We start from the raw sequence: 19,773 nt of genomic DNA, 5'->3' as shown, positions 1-19,773 counted from the left end.
AATTATTCAGTAGAAGTTTTGTAGAACCCAACTCTAAAACTTTCTGGGAGTGATCATTAGTAATTGAATAGATTTCTATGTATTAATTCCATTTATTTATTGGTAATGGGACGATAAATGTTGTATAGTTTTCTTCTGAGTCAGTTTTGGTGAGTTATATCTTTTCCCTAGGTATGTTTCCACAATGACTATATATTACCAATTTACGTAAAATCATAATTTAAAGTTGGACATAATTTTCCCTCACTTCTAAGATGTTGCTTCATCTAACTTCCTATTTTTTATACTTAAAATTGTGCCTTCTCAGACTTTTCCTGATGAATGTCACAAAATGTATTTATGTAATCAGTCAGGTAAAATAAATTATTTGTGTGTTCTTTTCTCTTATCATATTTTTCTACTTTATTTGGATTAATCTTTGGTTACTTTGCTAGCACCTTAAGTTGATTGCCTTGTTCATTCATATCAAGTCCCTTTACATGTAAGGTGATATGTGAGGTAATAACTCTACTACTAAGTATTTTGTTACTTGCCCCTCACAAGTTTTTATTCAAAGTATTTTTATAATTGATTACTTCTCATTTATTCCTGTTTCCATTATAATTTCTTATTTGACCAATGACTGATTTAGTGCATTCTAAAATTTAATTTTGTCTTTTAAAAATTTGATCTTTTATGTTTAGGTTCTACTGTAATATTAGCCCAGAATTCAGATATGTCATCTCTATGACAATAATTTATTTATTTCCTGGTGTAATATTAAATTATGCAAACTGTCCACGTAGACTTAAAAATGTATTTTTCCCAACTACTGGAATAATGCATTATTCAAGTACATTAAATTGAATTTGTCAGTTGGATTTTTCAAACATACATCTTTACCAATTGTTTATCTAAATTATCTATTAATTATTGAGGGAAGTGTGTGTAGGTTTGACAATTTCTATGAGTATTTTTCCAAATTTTGATTTTATATATTTAATTGGTGCTATGTAATTAGATGCATACAAGTTTAAACATTTTATCTTATCTAAGTGAATTGAATCTTTCAACATTATATAGTGATCTCCTTTACTCTAATAATTCTTTTCACTTTAATGGCTAAGTTGCCTGATATTAATGTAGTCCCTTCAGCTTTTATTAGTTAATATTCCCATGACATATATATCTTTGTTCAATCCTTCTACTTTTTAATTATCTGTATTTCCTTTATCCTACGTTTATGTTTTAGAAATAACATATAGCTGTATTTTTTTATGTATCTGAATATTACCTAAACTGGTCCGTATACATAATGTTATTACTAGCATATTTGGAATTATTTCTAGCCCCTTTTTGCACTTCTTATTTGCCCTTTTTCTTCTATGCATGTTTAATTTACTGAAGTTGAAATACAATCAATATCTTTAAGCTTTTCTAAAAAATTAAAAACACTTTAATTCTAAACTCCTTCCTGCTGTTGTAGCTATTGTTTTAACATTTTAATTTTGTCATGTTTCAATGCCTCTGTCCCACTGGATATTATTTCACAACAATTTTTGTTTATATTTATATTCTATTTATCACCATTCTTTTTAATATTTCATATTTTTCTCTGGGTTTATTTTTGAAGTAAATAGCAAACATCTCTATTTTGCTAATTAGAAAATGTCTCCATGTTGCTCTTGATCTTGAATGATCATTTAACTAAAGTCATGAATTCATTTCTTCTTCAATTCATGCAGAGATCAGATTTTTTTGTTTTCGATTTTTCTACTTGACTTTTCACTGAGGATAAAATCACTCAAAGGACAATTTCACGTGATAGTCTTCGTTTCAGCTCCTCACCATGGCTTGTCTTTCTTTCCAAGATATGGCTGCTGAAACATGGGCTCTGGGTTATCCACAGAGCTGCAGATGTGGATACATACCCACAGATGTCCTAATGGTATATTCTGGTTTCATGATTGATATGGTTTGCTGTGTCCCCACCTAATTCTCATCTTGAGCAGTTCCCATAAATCCCACATACTGTGGGAGGAACCAGATGGAGATAATTGAAACATGGAGGTGGCTTCCCCACTTCCCTTCTCATGATAATGGGTTAGTTCTCATGAGATCTGATGGTTTTATAAGGGGCTTCTCCCTTTCCTGGGCACTGATTCTTCTTCTTGCTGCTAGGTGAAGAAAGACATGTTTGCTTCCCCTTCTGCCATGATTGTAAGTTTCCTGAGGCCTCCACAGACATGCTGAACTGTGAATCAATTGAACTTGTTTCCTTTATAAATTACCCAGTCTTGGGTATGTCTTCATTAGCAGGGTGAGAACAGATGAATACATGCTTTCTTACTATTCTAGTTTGTGTTCACTTTTTGGTTTTGGCTTCTGCTGATTGTCTATACTTCCTGTGATCATAGTTTTATATTTTTTAAATATTTCTTTCATTTTTTCCAGAACTTTTGAATGATTATACTGAGAGTATTTTTCAAGCTATGAATGTTATATTGCCCAATTTAACAATTTTTGAATGTCCACTTCCTTCTCATTTCCTCTGTTATTGAGCTTAAATTCCACAACCCATTATTATTAATGACCTTCTTGCACACACCATCTATTCCCTTGATCCCTTTTCTCTGTGTCACAGAGGAATGGCAAAATTGCAGGCCTGGTTACACAAATCTCATCTGCTTCATGAGCATTATATTTCTATACAACTGTGCTGATTGGACATGCTTTAAATTTATGACAGCAAGCCTTAAGTAATACACCAAGGCCCAGCAATCTTTCTGCATTTCCATAGTCAACTGCCTGTTCCATTCTCTAGAAAGAAACATTCGCACATTCTTCTTCTTTGTTTTTTTCCCCAAGCCATTAAGACACTTATAGCTGATGACTTTGCATCTTCTTTAACTGAACAAAAAGATCAAAAAAGAATAAATTCATCCTTTCCAGCATCATATCTCCTGATGTTCCTGCACCTTTTGCAATTCACACCACCTTTCCTCCCATTACAGCAGGTGAACTTTGCTTGTTCCAGTCTAGTGACAATTCTCTCACTTCTGCATTAGATGCCCTCTTCCTTCAACATCGATATCCCTTTATCTTTATCTTAATAGTGGTGATAAACAAGCTGCCATAGCTCTCTGCTTAATGTCACTAAGACAACCCTCTAGCGTAGCATTAAGAAATGCAGGTATATGGTCAGAGAATATATTAAGTTATGAACATGCCCCACAGTGCCTTGCCTCAAATATTTATAGATAGTACAGGAGAGACCATGTCTGCAAAATTGTAAGTAATGTTTGTGCTTTCTTTCTTTAAAAATCTGAAATAACTGTAGGCCTATAGAAAAGAATAGTTTTTTCTTACAGATGCAGCTGGACCTATAAGGATATCTACAAAACAAAATAATTTGTAAAAAGGAACTTAGTAATTTACCCATTGAGTTATCTTGGTACTTTTGTTGAAAATAAGTTGATAGAAAATACACATATTTATTTTGGACTTTCTGCTATGTTCCATTGATCTATCTTTGTATCTTTGTGCCAAGACTACTTTGTATTAATTGCTGTGGCTATATGATAAATTTGGAATTGAATATTGTAAGGTCTCTTAATTTGATCTTCTTTTTCAAAATTATTTTGGATATTATTTATATTTTCAAATATATTAGGGCAGCTTGCCTGTTTTTACACACACACACACACACACACACACACACACACACACACACCATATAGCTTTTCAATAGAGATTGATTTGAATTTGTAAATTAATTTTAGTAGAATTAACATTTGGCAGTATTGAATACTCCAATCCTTGAATATTTTTTGTTTCTCAAACTCTTTAGATTTTTAAAAATTTCTCTCAGCAATGTTTTGTAGTTTTCAGTGTATACGTGTTGCAATTATTTTATTAAATTTATTTCTAAATTCTTTGTGATGCTATTGTGAATGAAATTATATTCTCAAATTTACATCTAGGTTTTTTGCTATTAGAATATAATAAAAAGTAGTTTTTTGTATATTGATCTTTTATCCTGCAATGTTACTGAATTCATTTACTTATTTTAGAAGTATTTTTGTGAAGTCCTTGGGAGTTTCACATACAGGATCATGCCATCTATAGAGTTTTCTTTTTTCTTTCCATCCTATTTGTCTATAGTTTTCTCTTCCTTTACTCTTTTCTCCTTTTATCCTTCCTTCCTTCTTTCCTTCCTTCCTTCCCTTCCTCCCTCCCTCTCTCTCTCTCTTTCTCTCTTTCTTTTTCTCTCTCATTCTTTCTTTCCTTATTTTCTTCCTTCCTTTCTTTCTTTAATTTCTTAAAATAATTTTATGCACTGCTTGTGTTTGAATCCTGACTTCACCACATACTAAGTTAGCCTAGGGCAAGTTACTTTGCCTATTGGAATCTCCACTTTCCCATCTATAAAATTAGTTTAATTAATATTAGGAAATACCTCAAAGTGTTACTATGCAGATCAAATGGTTAAACACCCATAAAATGACAAACCAATATATGTTACTCTGTATTTTCTCAATAAATAATAGTTGTTATTTAACTGCAACATGTTGTTAATTGTGTCTATAGCCAATATCACTTAGCTGACTTCTTTTAAATGTCCTTCGCATCAACTCTCAAAACTTCACAACAGTTACGTTTACAGCTTCTTTGAGATTAGCCTTCAGGCTCCATCCAGAGTCAAGGTAAGTATGTTTGAGACCTGTCTTTTTCAGCTATACCTGTCATATCTATAATCCACTATCACAGAAAGGCAAAAAAAAATGACAGTCAAATGTAATTTTTTAAGAACACTTATAGTGCATAATAATTCAAAAGTTCCATTTTTTATTATTATCATTTGTGAATAAGATTAACATATGTGAATAAACAGAGAAAGAAAGAAATGAAATTCACCTAAGAACATGCAATAAAATTTGCTTCTTAGTCATAGCAAAGAAAGTAATACATAAAATATACAAGTGTGTTGAATAGAATATAGAATATAGACATTACATCATAGTATCATTTTAGTAAATGATTGCATTTACTTATTTGGGGAAACATAATTTTAAGTAGAAAAAAATGTCTGAGGTTGTATTAGTCCATTCTTGCATTGTTATAAAGAACTACCCTAGACTGGGTAATTTATAAAGAAAAGAGATTTAATTGACACATAGCTCTGTATGCTGTACAGGAAGCCTGGCTGGGATGCCTTTGAAAATTTATAATCAGGCCGGGCGCGGTGGCTCACTCCTGTAATCCCAGCACTTTGGGAGGCTGAGGTGGGTGGATCACGAGGTCAAAAGATCGAGACCATCCTGGTCAACATGGTGAAACCCCGTCTCTACTAAAAATACAAAAAAAATTAGCTGGGCATGGTGGCGCGTGCCTGTAATCCCAGCTACTCAGGAGGCTGAGGCAGGAGAATTGCCTGAACCCAGGAGGCGGAGGTTGTGGTGAGCCGAGATCACGCCATTGCACTCCAGCCTGGGTAACAAGAGCAAAACTCCTTCTCAAAAAAAATAAAAATAACATAAAATAAAATTTATAATCAAGGTGGAAGGCAAAGGGAAGCAGGCACATCTTACATGGCTACAATAGGAGGAAGAGAGAGATGAAGGGGAGGTTCTAAACACTTTTAAACAACCAGATCTCATGAGAACTCACTATCATGAGAACAGCAAGGGGGAAATCTGCCCCCATGATCCAATCACCTCCTGCCATACCCCTCCCCCAATACTGGGGATTGTAATTCAACATGAGATTTGGGTGGGAACACAAATCCAAACCATATCATTCTGCCCCTGATCCCTCCCAAATCTCATGTCTTTCTCACATTTCAAACTACAATAATGTCTTCCCAACAATCCCCCAAAGGCTTAACTCATTCCAGCATTAACTCAGAAGTCCACAGCCCAAAGTCTCATCTGAGGAAAGGCAAGTTCCTTATGCCTAAGAGCCTGTAAAATTAAAAAAATTAAAAGTTAGTTATGTCCAAGATACAATTGGGATATAGGGATTGTTTAAACACTCTTGTTCCAAAAGGGAGAAAGCAGCCAAAACAAAGGAGCTACGGGCACTATGCAAGTCCCAAACCTAGCAGGGTAGTCGTTAAATCTCAAGTCTCCAAAATAATCCCCATTTGACTCCATCTGTTACATTCATCAGGCAACACTGCTGAAAGGAGGAGGCTCCCAAGTCCTTGGGCAGCTCTGACCACAAGGCTCTGTGGGGCACAGCCCCTGTCACTGTTTTCATGGGCTGGTATTCAGTATCTGTGACTTTTTCAGGAGCACAGTGCAAGCTGCCAGTGGATCTACCATTCTGTGGTCTGGTGGATTGTGGCACTCTTGTCACAGCTCTACTAGGCAGTGCCTCAAGAGGGACTCCATGTTGGGCTCCAGCTGTACAGTTTCCCTCTGCACTGCCCTAGGAGAGGTTCTCCATGAGGGATCCACAGCCACAGCAGACTTCTGTGTGGACATCCAGGCATTTCCATACATATTCTGAAATCTAAGCACAGGCTCCCAAGCTTCAACTCTTGCCCTCTGCATACCTGCAGACTTAACGCCACATGGAAGCCTTGGCAGCTTCCAGCTTGCACCCTCTGGAGCAGTGGCCTGAGAATTATATGGGTCCCTTTAGTCACAGGTGGAGCTTGAGCATCTGGGAAACAGAGAACAGTGACCCTAGATTGCACAGAGCAGCAGGACCCTGGGCCCTGCCCACAAAACCATTGTTCCTTCCTATGCCTCTGAACCTTGTGATGAGAGGGACTGCCACAAAGGTCTCTGAAATGCCTTTGAGGAATTTTCCCTATTGTCTTGGTTATTAATATTTGACCCCTCTTTACCTATGCAAATTTCTGCAGTGGGCTTAAATTCCTCCCCAGAAAATGCACTTTTTTTCCTACAACATGTTCAGGCTACAGATTTTCTAAACTTTTATTCTCTGTTTCTCTTTTAAATATAAGGTCCAGTTTCAGATCATCTCTTTGCTCACACAATTGGCAATATGTTGTTAGAAACAGCCAGACCAGTTCTTGGTTACTTTGCTGCTTTGAAATTTCTTCAACCAGATACATTAAATCACCACTCTCCATGTTCAAAGCTCCACAGATCCCTAGGGTGGGGTACAATGTTGCCAGTATCTTTGCTAAAGCATAGCAAGAGTGACATTTACCCCAGTTCCCAGTAAATTCCTCATCTCCATCGGAGACCACCTCAGCCTGGTATCATTCATTGTTCATATCACTATCAGCATTTTGGCCACGACAATTTAACAAGTCTCTAGGAAGTTCCAAACTTTCCCTCAGCTTCCTGGCTTTTTCTGAGCCCTCCACACTGTTCCAACCTCTTCCCATTACCCAGTTCTGAAGCTGCTTCCACATTTTCAGGTACCATTATAGCAATGCCCCTCTTCCAGGTACCAATTTTCTGTACTAGTCCATTCCCACATCGCTGTAAAGAACTACATGAAACTGGATAATTTGCAAATAAAAGAGATTTAATTTACTCATGGTTCCATTGGCTGTACAGGAAGCACGGCTGGGGAATGCTTCAGGAAACTTACAATCATGGCAGAAGGTGAAAGGGGCAGCTGACACATCTTACATGGCCAGAGAAGGAGGAAGAGAACTTTTGCTGGGGCATTGCAGAGAAGCATGACTAGGAATGCCTCAGGAAACAAACTTACAATCACGGTGGAACTTTGCCATGAAGGGGAAGCTGCCACATCTTACATGGCTGGAGAAGGAGGAAGAGTGTGAACAGGGGCGGGGGTGTCCTACACACTTTTAAACAACTAAATCTCATGAAAACTCACTCATACAATCATGGGAACAGAAAAGGGAAATCTGCCCCAATGATCCAATCACCTTCCACCAGGCACCTCCCCCAAAACTGGGGATTATAATTTGACAAGAGATTTGGGTGAGGACACAAATCCAAACCATATCAAAGGCTGTTCCATAAGTTTAGTTCAGTTTCTTTTGTATTTTTCTATATGTTTTCTAATTATAATATAATTTCATATTGTTTTATAAATCATACAAGAATATAGCACTTGCTATAACTTTGAAAAACTGAAATGTTGACTGTATTCTCAAACAATGTTATAATGGGTTTTAACCTACTCTCTCTATAGCTTGTTTTTAAAAAATTAAATGTTACATAACATCCATAGGATTATAAAATGGAATTTAGCTCCTAGTTCTATTTTGAAGAAAAGTAATTTGTTATCTGAAATATAATCTCAATTTTGTAAGCTTTTGTTTACTGAGATATTGATGAGATAAATTGGAAACACTGTACACTGAAGCATTCTTCAAAGGTTTACAAAGAGCATAAGCATATTAAAGTAAATTTCCTAGGCAAAATACCAATGGTAAAAGAAAACAAAAGAATAGATTTCTTGGTGAAATTTCTGGGCATAACAAAATGGTGGGTCAGATTATATTGAATGTCTATCTACTTTGTTGCATCACCTGGCTAATCTGTGGCTTGATTGCAAATGCATTTCATAATATTAGCAACTGAATATTGGTCCTTCCTATGCCTTACAGAATATGAATTCAAATGTAATTATTGAAATTGATTAATAGGAATTAATCATATAGCAAAAAGAGCTCAGCTAAATTAAACACATATGTGCAGTTACCAAATAAATATAGTTGCTAAAGTAATGTAGCTTATGCATTCCCAATACTTCCATTTCCATAAAGAGGAGAAAATTTCTAGTATCTCTCCAGGAAGAAAATGTATGAAATGGATCCATTCAACTTCTCCCTGAGAGAGGATCATTTCTCCCTCAGAGAGGAGGAATGATTTTTCCATTTGATAAATTTGGGAGAAATGGCTGAGCATGCTCAGATAATCCCAATCCACAGTCCTCTCCCATGTATCACAGATCTGCCCACTTGCAGATGTTGGCTACACAGACTGTATAACTGCACAACTTGTCAACAGTATCTGTAGGTTTTTGTGGGCAGCATCTAGGCTTCCTAAGCAACAACTGTGTGGCCCCACCAAGGTTGAACTTGGCCTGACCTCATAGGTGCATCATTGACCTAGGGAGGCAACTCCCTGCTCTTCTGGTTGCACTGATTTCCACTTCACTATATGATCTTTTGTCCTGAATATATGCAAATTGCATCTGATTTCTGATCTTTCTTGCATAAAAACAACGCAAGCCCTTGGTGTTCTGTGAACATAGATTATATTAACCAAAATCAGGGAAAATACCACATGGCATAATGCCACAATGTACAACGGGTCTACTAGTACATAAAATGCATATATAAATGCATTTGAAAGATGCCAGGTGCTATATAAACATAAGATATTATTGTTGTTGTTATTCATACTTCATTTATAAAATTATTTAAGTTATTTTAAATTCAAAATATGGGTTTAAAAGTTGCTATTTTGAGCTTGCAGCTCAAGAAGATTTTATACATTGGCAAAAATCACCCACCTGGCTGTGATTACAACGTTACAACTTACAAAGTTGCTGTGATTATGCCACTTGGACTCACAGCCAGGTTTATTGAATCCGTTCCTTCATTTGGACTTTGTTTCCAGTACCCTAATTTTCTGGCTCAGTTCAGGTTCAAAGATTTGTCAGACAACAATATCTGGCAATTCTAGAGCAGGAAAGACCCAAAACTAAAGAGAATTGGGAAATCTCAAAGGATTTCCATGCCAGGGCTTTCTGGAAAGGGAAAAGGTTTTCAAAAAAGAAGAAGCAGTAATGCATTCTTTCCTCCTGGAACAGATTAGGACCTCCTCACTTCACACCACCATCCCGCACACACCACAACACACACACATACATACATATACACACGCGTGCATGCACGTGAGTGCACTTTTAACATTAACACATTGCTTAATAATTTGTTCTCCTCCGGATCACAAGCAACCTAAGGAGAATATTTCAAGAAAGAAAAGAAACTGAACACTGATTCTTGTAAGATGATTCCAGCAACCTATTTAGAAAAATCATGTGCCTTTTTTTGTAGATGGGTTTTGTGAAACCATTAAAAACACTTTAGCTAAGAGGTATTGAAATTCTCAATGTACTTTACACTAACGCTAAAGTCTTTGAAGTCTGGTTTAGATAAAAATAAACTATATTTATCTTATATACACACTTTGTGCCTTTAGACTGAAAGAATTTCTGGCTAGATGATACCGACTTATGCCATGTAGAAGGACCCTCCTCCAACGAAGAAGACAGAGAGAGGGCAATGCAGAGGGTGACTGAATCAGTTAGTGGTGGCACTGACAAATATTGAGGAACATGCAGGGGAGCGAGCTCTACCTCTCACTCTGCTGTTGGGAACTACCCTTTTCTTCACTTATAACTTTATTATTATTATTATTTGCTTTCATGGATATAAAGCTAATATCCACAATTCTGTGTAGGAAACAAATTGAAATAAAGCATGGGTGTGGCTCATAATGGGCTGAAGAACTTACTAGATATTCGTAGATTTTCCTGTTTTAAAAAATTGCTTTAGTGCAAAGTAAATACACCATGTCAGACTATTCCATGCCGTCTCTGGTATATAGCAAATGAGATAGATGAGGCCTAGACCCAAACTGTAGTTGGCCCATCTGCTTCTGAAGCTTAAGCAGTGCCTTAAGGAGGCTGCTAATTAGTAGGATGAAGGAGAAAATGACATCATTACCTGGGATTCTAGTCATCAGATTCTGCTGCCAACTTGCTGCTTTCCTGAAATCACACCTCAGCGCTGATGATGAGCCTTCCTGTTATGAATACTTTCACGCTTGGCAAGTTTCTACACACTCGCACAACACAGAAAGGCCATTTCAAGTGACCTTTTATCTAAATCATTGTAAACAAAAAGTTGTCATTTTTATTACATGGGCCACTCCTGTCACTAACTGCTATCATGAATTCTAGAGCCAATTTCCTCATTGCCTGTACCTGTTACTTTTACCTTTCTCATAGGGCTTATGTGACACAGGCCCCCCAGCAAAAGGTAAAAGTACCATCAAATCAGAATGGAACTCCGCCGAGCTGGGATCTTAGTTTTGTTGACTGATGTGGCTCAAGAGCATGACATAGTAAATATTTGTTGCTGTATGTTGTATTGTTTATCTTTAAGTGCATCTTTTTATTCTCATGACTAATTTTTATTCAGTACTACCAGGTTTTGCACAGACCGATTTTGATCTATTCTTTTCCACATAGCTCTTTCCTGCCCCCCAACTCTGGCAGGACATAGCACATTACCAAACAGTGAAGTTCCCTGGGCTCCTGTTCACTCACACCCCTTTGCTCTGTTAAGGACTTCCAGTCTAAATGGTTTCTAGTGGGAAATACATTTTAAAATACCAATGCTTACACTTTTTCAATAAATGCTTTTCAATGACAAAGGAGTTTTGAAACAGATTATATGGACTTTAATTGCTGAGAAAACCTTAGCAATCACCTAATTCAAATCTTTTTTGAGATAAGTAATCAGTCATAGTTTCAAAAAATTTATTGACTGTCTCATTGTTACTGATAATTTTTCAATAGAAAATTGTTGCTTAATTGATTCTAGAAATAGAGAGGCACCTCATCTTTTTTACATACAAATTCGAGAACATTTATAAAAATATATCCTAAACTGAAACCAGATCACTTTATAATTTAGTCTGGAAGGCCAAGAAGTAAAGGACTTATATGCCTGGTGTGTGTTATACGAATGTAAGAATTGAGTTCAGGAAAATTCAGCAAAAAACCCTCTATGCTCCTGACATTCTAGCTTCTGTTTCCAAGAGCTTCAGGCTATTTTTCTTCCATTGGGAAGACAAATGGTTATTAAATCTCTTCAATTAAGTGTAACATGAGGGTTTAAATAGACTCAAATTTTCAAAATTGTACCTTAATTTCTTAGTTTGGTAAGATTTGCTTCAATTAAATAGCATCACATTTAGCTAGCAGCAGGAACAAGCAAACAAAATTGATGGCAATTAAATATATATTTAAAAATACTTTCTGTGCATTCAATTTTCTGTAAGGTTCTAAACGAATATAAAGATGAACAACTAAAACTCTGTTTCAGGCAGCTTAGAATTTATTAGCATGGATAAAGAACACCTTTAATGACATTATAAGACAGAAAATCAAGAGAGTGACTCTAACTTGTGGCTCTAATTTTGGGTTAAGCTAAGAACAAGTCTATGGTTGGTCTGGCTAAAACAGAAGCTAAGAGGAGAAAAAGTGAGAAGAGAATAAAAGAAAGCCCAGTCTATTACCTAGAGATTGTTCACATCACTTTTGCTTATAGTCTGCTGGCAAGAACTTAGTCATACAGCCACCACTAACTGCAAGGAATGCTGGAAAATATAATCTCTAGCTGGCAGCCCATGTGTCTAGCTAAAACTCAGGGAGTTTTAGGTTGAATTTTAACTAATGTTATTTTCTGCATCTATTGAGATATCATGCAAGTTTTCCCTTTAATATATTATTGCAGTGGGCCATGAACAGTGGCTCACGCCTGTAATCCTAGCACTTTGGGAGGCTGAGGCTGGTGGATTACCTGAGGTCAGGAGCTTGAGACCAGCCTGGCTAACATGGTGAAATCCTGTTTCTACAAAAAATGCAAAAAATTAGCTGGTCGTGGTGGTTCCTCCCTGTAATCCCAGCTACTTAGGAGGCTGAGGCAGGAGAATCGCTTGAACCCAGGAGGCAGAGGTTGCAGTGAGCCGAGATCGTGCCATTGCACTCCAGCTTAGGCAACAAGAGTAAAACTCCATCACAAAAAAAATATATATATAAAATACAGATGTTATATATAAATGTATTATATATGTTATATATATGTATTATATATGTTATATATAACATATATTAAATCTATGTTATATGATATAATCATATAATATTGTATATATCATATATATTATATTATATATTATATATTATAATATATATTATAAATATATATAACAATAATAACATATATAATACATATTGTATAATTATTTAATATATTATATATTATATATTATATATAATATATATTTATATTATATATTTTAAATATATATTACATATGAAATATGTAATATAAATATATATTATAAATATGTTATAAATAAAATATATAATATAAATATATATTCAAATTTCTATTATATATGTATTATATATTACTTATATTATATAGATATTTATATATAAACATATATTTATATATTATGTATTATATATTACATATATAGATAATATTTATATGATAAATATAGATATATTTATGATATAAATATATATTTATATAAATATTATCTATATATGTAATATATGATAAATATATAATATATAATGCATACATAATATAAATATAAAAATTGTATATTTTCAATATAAAATTATATAAATATTATATTATATATAATATATATTATATAAATATTATAACATTATATATATTATATATAATATATATTATAAAAATATTATATATATCACACACATATATAAATATATATGTATTATATATATTACACATACATATTTTATATCTGTATTTTATATATATATTATATATGTATTATATATTACACAGACACTATATATATAATATATATCTATACAATTATATATACTACATATATAATATATACACAATATAATATATATAACACAATATATATGTCTGTGTAATATATTTATTTGTATTTAAAATATATATTTTATATATATATCACACACAGATATATGTGTGTATATATATACGTGTGTGTGTGTGTAATGTATGGTAATACATGCATGTATTTGTAATATATGGTAATATATATGTGTGTAACATATATATATACATATATGTATATTCTTGCAGTGAATTATATTATTAGATATTCTGGTTTAAGCAATTTTGTCTCTCTGAAATAAGGACCAAGGCAATAACAATGTTATCTCTTATATACATTCAGAGATTTGGCTTACTAATTGTTTTAAATTTTTACATTTATGCTGTTTTTTTATCAGTTAATTTTTCATTCTCAATAACTAGTAGATATTTATTTTTACCCTCTGGACTACTTCTGTTTTACTTTAATATTTTCCAAATTGCACAGATTTCCTTCTGATTTTCCAGTTCAAAAAATCTGTATGGATATTTTTTATTCTCAGGCAAGATGGCTGAATAGAAACAGCTCCAGTCTGCAGCTTCCACTGAGAACAACGCAGAAGGCAGGTGAGTTCTGCATCTCCAACTGAGGTATCCAGTTCATCTCATTGGGACTGGTTAGAGAATGGGTGCAGCCGAGAGGGTGAGCACAAGCAGGGTGGGGCGTCACCTCACCTGGGAAGCTCAAGGGGTCGGGGAACTCCCTCCCCTAGCCAAAGGAAGCTGTGAGGGACCGTGCAGAGAGACAGTGCTATCCGGCCCAGATACTTTGTTTTTCCCATGGTCTTTGCCACCCACAGACCAGGAGATTCCCTCAGGTGCCTACCAACCATGGCCCTGGGTTTCAAGCACAAATCTGGGTGGCCTTTTGGGCAGACCCTGAGCTAGCTGCAGGATTTTTTTTTCATACCATAGTGGTGCCTGGAATGCCAGAGAGGCAGGATCTTGAAAAGGGAGCTGAAGCCAGGGAGCCAAGTGGTCTTGCTCAGCAGATCCCACCCCCACGGAGCCCAGCAAGCTAAGGTCCACTGGCTTGAAATTCTCACTGGCAGCAAAGCAGTCTGAAGTCGACCTGGAATGCTAGAGCTTGGTGGGAGGAATGGTGTCTGTCAATGCTGAGGCTTGAGTAGGCGGTTTTCCCCTCACAGTGTAGACAAAACTTTTCAAAAGAGAATCATGCAGCCAACAAGTATATGAAAAAAACTAATCATCACCGGTCATTAGAGAAATGCAAATCAAAACCACAATGAGATAATATCTCATTGCCAGTTAGAATGGCAATCATTAAAAAGTCAGGAAACAACAGATGCTGGAGAGGATGTGGAGAAATAAGAATGCTTTTACACTATTGGTGGGAGTGTAAATTAGTTCAACCATTGTGAAAAATAGTGTGGTGATTCCCCAAGGATCTAGAACTAGATATACCATTTGACCCAGCAATCCCATTACTGGGTATATACCCAAAGGATTACAAATTATTTTACTATAGAGACACATGGACATGTATGTTTATTGTAGCACTATTCACAATAGCAAAGTCTTGGAACCGAGTCAAATGCTTATCAATGATAGGCTGAATAAAGAAAATGTGGCACATTTACACCCTGGAATACTATGCAGACATAAAAAATAATGAGTTTGGCTGGGTGTGGTGGCTTATGCCTCTAATCCCAGCACTTTAGGAGTCCAAGATGGGTGGATCACCTGAGGTCTGGAGTTTGAGACCAGCCTGGCCAACATGGTGAAATCCCATCTTTACTAAAAACTCAAAATGAGCTGGGCATGGTGGCGGGTGCCTGTAGTCCTAGCTACTCGAGAGGCTGAGACAGGAGAATTGCTTGAACCTGGGAGGTGGAGGTTGCAGTGAGTTGGGACCATGCCACTACATTGCATCCTGGGTGACAGAGAGAGACTCTGTCTCCAAAAGAAAAAAAATGGGTTCATGTATTTTACAGAAACATGGATGAAGCTGGAAACCCGCATTCTCAGCAAACTAACACAGGAACTTACAACCAAACACCTCATGTTCTCAGTCACAAATGAGAGTTGAACAATGAGAACATATAGGCACAGAGAGGGGAACATCACACACTGCGGCCTGTCAGGGGTTAGGGGGCAAGGGGAGGGATAGCATTAGGGGAAATACCTAATGTAGATGACAGGTTAATGGGTGCAGCAAACCACCATGGTGCATGTATACTTATGTAACAAACCTGCATGTTCTGCACATGTTCCCAGAATTTAAATATAATTAAAAAAATTTTTTTAAATCATATTTTTAAAAAATCTGCATGTTATCAAAGTGGGATATCCTTCCCTAAATGTGATATGGTTCCATGGAAGTGAGACTCTGATGTGGTAAGAGGTTTTACCAGAGCCCAGGGGACTACAACTACAGACGGGACACATCATAGTACCTGAGAAAAAAATGTTTGTTTTTTGAGTCACATTTCACAAGAAGTAAAAGAGAAATGATTAAAATTGCTTGTTTTAAACCCTTAAGCTTTAAGGTATGGCAAATCCCCCAGAGTTATGCTTAGTATAGCTTCTTATAGTATATGACCTCTGAGAAGTCCCTTTATTTCCCATCACTCAGCCATGCATTAAAGTGGTGTTGGCTTTTATTCAAATGTATTTTGCATCATTTTCATATGTGCTATCCCAGGAAGAGCCTACCTTAGGTTTATTTCACTCCAATATAAGAAAAAGGTTTATCGTTCACTCTTTCATGCTTTTGCTGACAAATCCATGAACACGTGCCTATCTTCATTCCTCTCAGCTTCAGTTGTCCTTGTTTATCTCACTCTATGATAGACTCTATGGGGAATATTCTACCTCTTACTACTCGTTCTGCATCTTCCTTGCTGTTTCCTTCTCAATCTCATTTCTAAATTTTGGAATGTCCCATGGTTGTTTCTGAGGTTTCTTCTAACCTTACATTCTTCTCCTAGGAAATCTCATCCAGTTTGATTTAAATCTAAGTTTAAATCTTCTGAGCTCCAAAGCCATATTTTAATTTGTCCATGTAATCTCAACTATATGGTCACAATTAAGTATACCCTCAAAATATGTTTTATTCCTAGGTTATTCTTCTCAATAAATTACTCCACCATGAACCCAACTGCTGAAGTAAAAGGTAATAGTAATATACAAATACTTTTTTTCTTTTCTTTTCCTCATCTTTCATCTCCAGTCCATCAGTAATTCCAGTTCTATCATCAAAATATATCTCGAAATGCCCATGTGCCTCTACATGTTCTGCCCACCCCTTATCCAAAGTATCTTGATGTTCTTTCCTACACTGTTGAAATGTCCTTTTAAATCGCCTCTCAGCTTCTATTCCTCTCCCCAGAATCTATTTCCCGCAGAGTAGCCAGAATGACCCTTTGAAAACTTAACTCAAATTGATTCATGGCCTGCCTAAAATAGTTCCAAGACTTTTGTTTTTACTCCTAACAAAATCCACTATGATAGCATCATCACGAAATCTCTGAAAATCAAGAAGCCTTTCTTCTCCGACTTCACGTCATTCCACAAACTCCTTACTAAACTTCAGCTTTGCTTGAATCCTCTTGTTTCTCAATTACCAAACTTTTTAGTACTCAGGGCCTTTCCACTTGCTATTTTCTCCTTTCATCATGTCTGGTTCTTTGAATGGTTTGTTCTTTTTGTTATTCAAGCATCAACTAAACACCAGTCTCTCAAAAAGTGTGACCCTGTCTATCCTAGCTAAGTAAACCTCTCATTAAAATCTATCATGTTGCCCAGTACATTCCATTCAAAGTACCAATTAAATCTCTAACTATTTTGTTTATGCACATGTTCATTGATTGTCTCCACCCAACAGAATGTAAGCATCTTAACACCAAGACTATCACTGTTTTGTTTATCCATATATCCTCAGTACCGAACGACATGCCCATTATATCTAAAATTCAATAAATGTTTACTGAGTAGATGCATAGGTGAATACATTAATAAATGGCATTAAATGCCTATGAATTGTGAGACTAACAGTCTCATACAATTAACAATGGTGGTCACTGGCATGCTGCATAATTTTCACTGTTGTATTATGTGATTGCAGATGTTTATTCATATTTATCCAGGCAGTTTACAATATGACAATGTGGCTGCTAGCTAATAGTAGCTAAAATTAAGAAACCATTTAAAAGCTCAATGTAAGTTAATGCTTAATTTATAGAACATCCATATTGTATAATATCATAAAGGCTTTTAAAATGTTGGTATAACTCTCTAGTTAGGGAATTAAAAGATGGCCATCATATATCATCACATGAAAACAGGTTACAAAAGACCATTTCTAATATGAACTTATTATCAGTAAAGTACAAACACAAAGAAGAACATCTGAAAACAAAATATGTAAGAAAATACTAGGGAGGGTTACATCTTGGTAGTGACATAATAAGTAATTTAGCTTTTTTTCTGCCCTTATAATAGCACAAATATTCTCAAATTAATATATCCTGGACAGGTATTATCTTATAATATAAAAAAATAGCCTGTATAACTAGTTATAGTTTGAGAAAAACAAAGTACTAATTTTCATTATTTACACAAATATTTTTTCCATTTCTACCTTTAGAAGAGATATAGAAGGATATGTAATTTAGAAGGAAAAGAAAATTAAAGAACTTCATAAAGGATTTAAAAAATCTAAATTTTTCATTTTTATTTTGTTTATTCTTAAATATTATATGGTACTTCCACATTCCAATACTCTCCTTTTCTTTCATTTCTCTACACACCCTAGTGCCTCTGTCACAGTTAAGTCAATAAATTTTGCGCAAGAAAATAAACCTCTCATATATTTTCTTCCATTAAATCTGACTGAACTAAATAAGAGGGCTTGTGTTTGGAGTGCTTATGAAATATATATTCTTGGGAGCAGAGGCCAAGAATCTAAAAGGAAAGAATGGGTGTGAGGGCAGAAGTGGAAGCAGAAACACCTCTGGAGCACTGTGACCTCTTCCCTTCCTCCCTTTTTTGTTGCCAAAAACTATGACTCAGAAGGGACAACACACATGTGAAGGAAAGCTGATCCTTTCTGCTTACTATTTCACAAGGGCCAATGAGAATTCTGCTTAGATGTGATAACAGGAAACTTACTTTCATTCTTCTTACCTTTCCCTTCATATTCACATACTTGCCCATGTGTTTAGATAAACTAGAAAATGTTTCAACTTAAGTATTCTTATAGCAATTCTAAATGAAGTTTTGTTTTTTTAAAAAAAGCATAGGTGATGCGGGGATGGAGGCAGCAAACCACATTGCCATGTAGGTACATGCAACAATCCTGCGTGTTCTGCATGTGTACCCCAGAACCTAAAGTGCAATAATATATATATATTTTTTAAAAAAAATAAAGCAAAGGTCAACTTTGCTTTTCCTTCATTTTTATAATACCATAGATCTGACATTTTCTTAGTTTGAGGAAACTCTCCAGGACATTGGTCTGGATGACAATTGTGTATATTACATGTTCTCAGTTATTTGTGGAAACCAAAAATTAAAACAATTGAACTAATGGAGATAGAGAGTAGAAAGATGGTTACCAGAGTCTGGGAAGGGTAGTGGTGGAGGTGGGATTGGGGAGAATTGTGGATGGTTAATGGATACAAAATAAAAAGAATGAGTAAGACCTAGCACAACAGGGTAAGTATGGTTAAAATATACATATATATGATTTAGTACAGTTTAAAATAACTAAAAGAGTACAATTAGATTGTTTGAAACACAAAGGACTAATGCTTGAGGTATAAATACCCCATTTCTCCTGCTGTGATTATTACATACTGTAAGCCTGTATCAAAATATCTCATGTAATGCATAAATAGATAAACCTACTATGTACCCAAAATAATTAAAAATTAAATAAAATATCATTATGGTTTGCAAAGCACCTAAAAAGGAAGAAAAGAAAAACTAAAATGGAAGGTAACAATCTGTTACAACATTGTAGGAAGAAGGAGTTTGCATTGGAATTAATAAGCTATGGTACAGAAATCTATTCCATAGAATATTTAATATATATGTGTGTGTATATATATATTTTTGGTTTATTTGTTTCTTTGATTCTTGTTTTTGAGACGGAGTCTCCCTCTGTCACCAGGCTGGAG

The 19,773-nt window shown here is 35.2% G+C and overlaps 1 long non-coding RNA gene across 3 annotated transcripts in view; it reads left to right on the top strand.

The window, feature by feature from the left end:
• Nucleotides 1-19,773, top strand: part of LOC105731378 (uncharacterized) — a 168,501-nt gene that overhangs the window by 114,576 nt on the left and 34,152 nt on the right. For 2 of the 3 annotated variants that reach the window (XR_010345390.1, XR_010345389.1), the window contains exons 3-4: nucleotides 14,134-14,197; nucleotides 16,714-16,768. This is a non-coding gene — a long non-coding RNA (uncharacterized LOC105731378). Of the gene's footprint in view, nucleotides 1-14,133; nucleotides 14,198-16,713; nucleotides 16,769-19,773 lie in introns of those variants that run through there. The other variant, XR_010345391.1, reaches the window with a different exon arrangement.

Source organism: Aotus nancymaae, unplaced genomic scaffold (assembly GCF_030222135.1).
Source record: "Aotus nancymaae isolate 86718 unplaced genomic scaffold, 86718_ANA_hifiasm-v0.15.2.pri h1tg000033l, whole genome shotgun sequence".
Lineage (NCBI taxonomy): Eukaryota > Metazoa > Chordata > Mammalia > Primates > Aotidae > Aotus > Aotus nancymaae.
The sequence above is the reverse complement of the archived record's forward strand: the minus strand, read 5'-3'. Positions and strand labels throughout refer to the sequence as shown.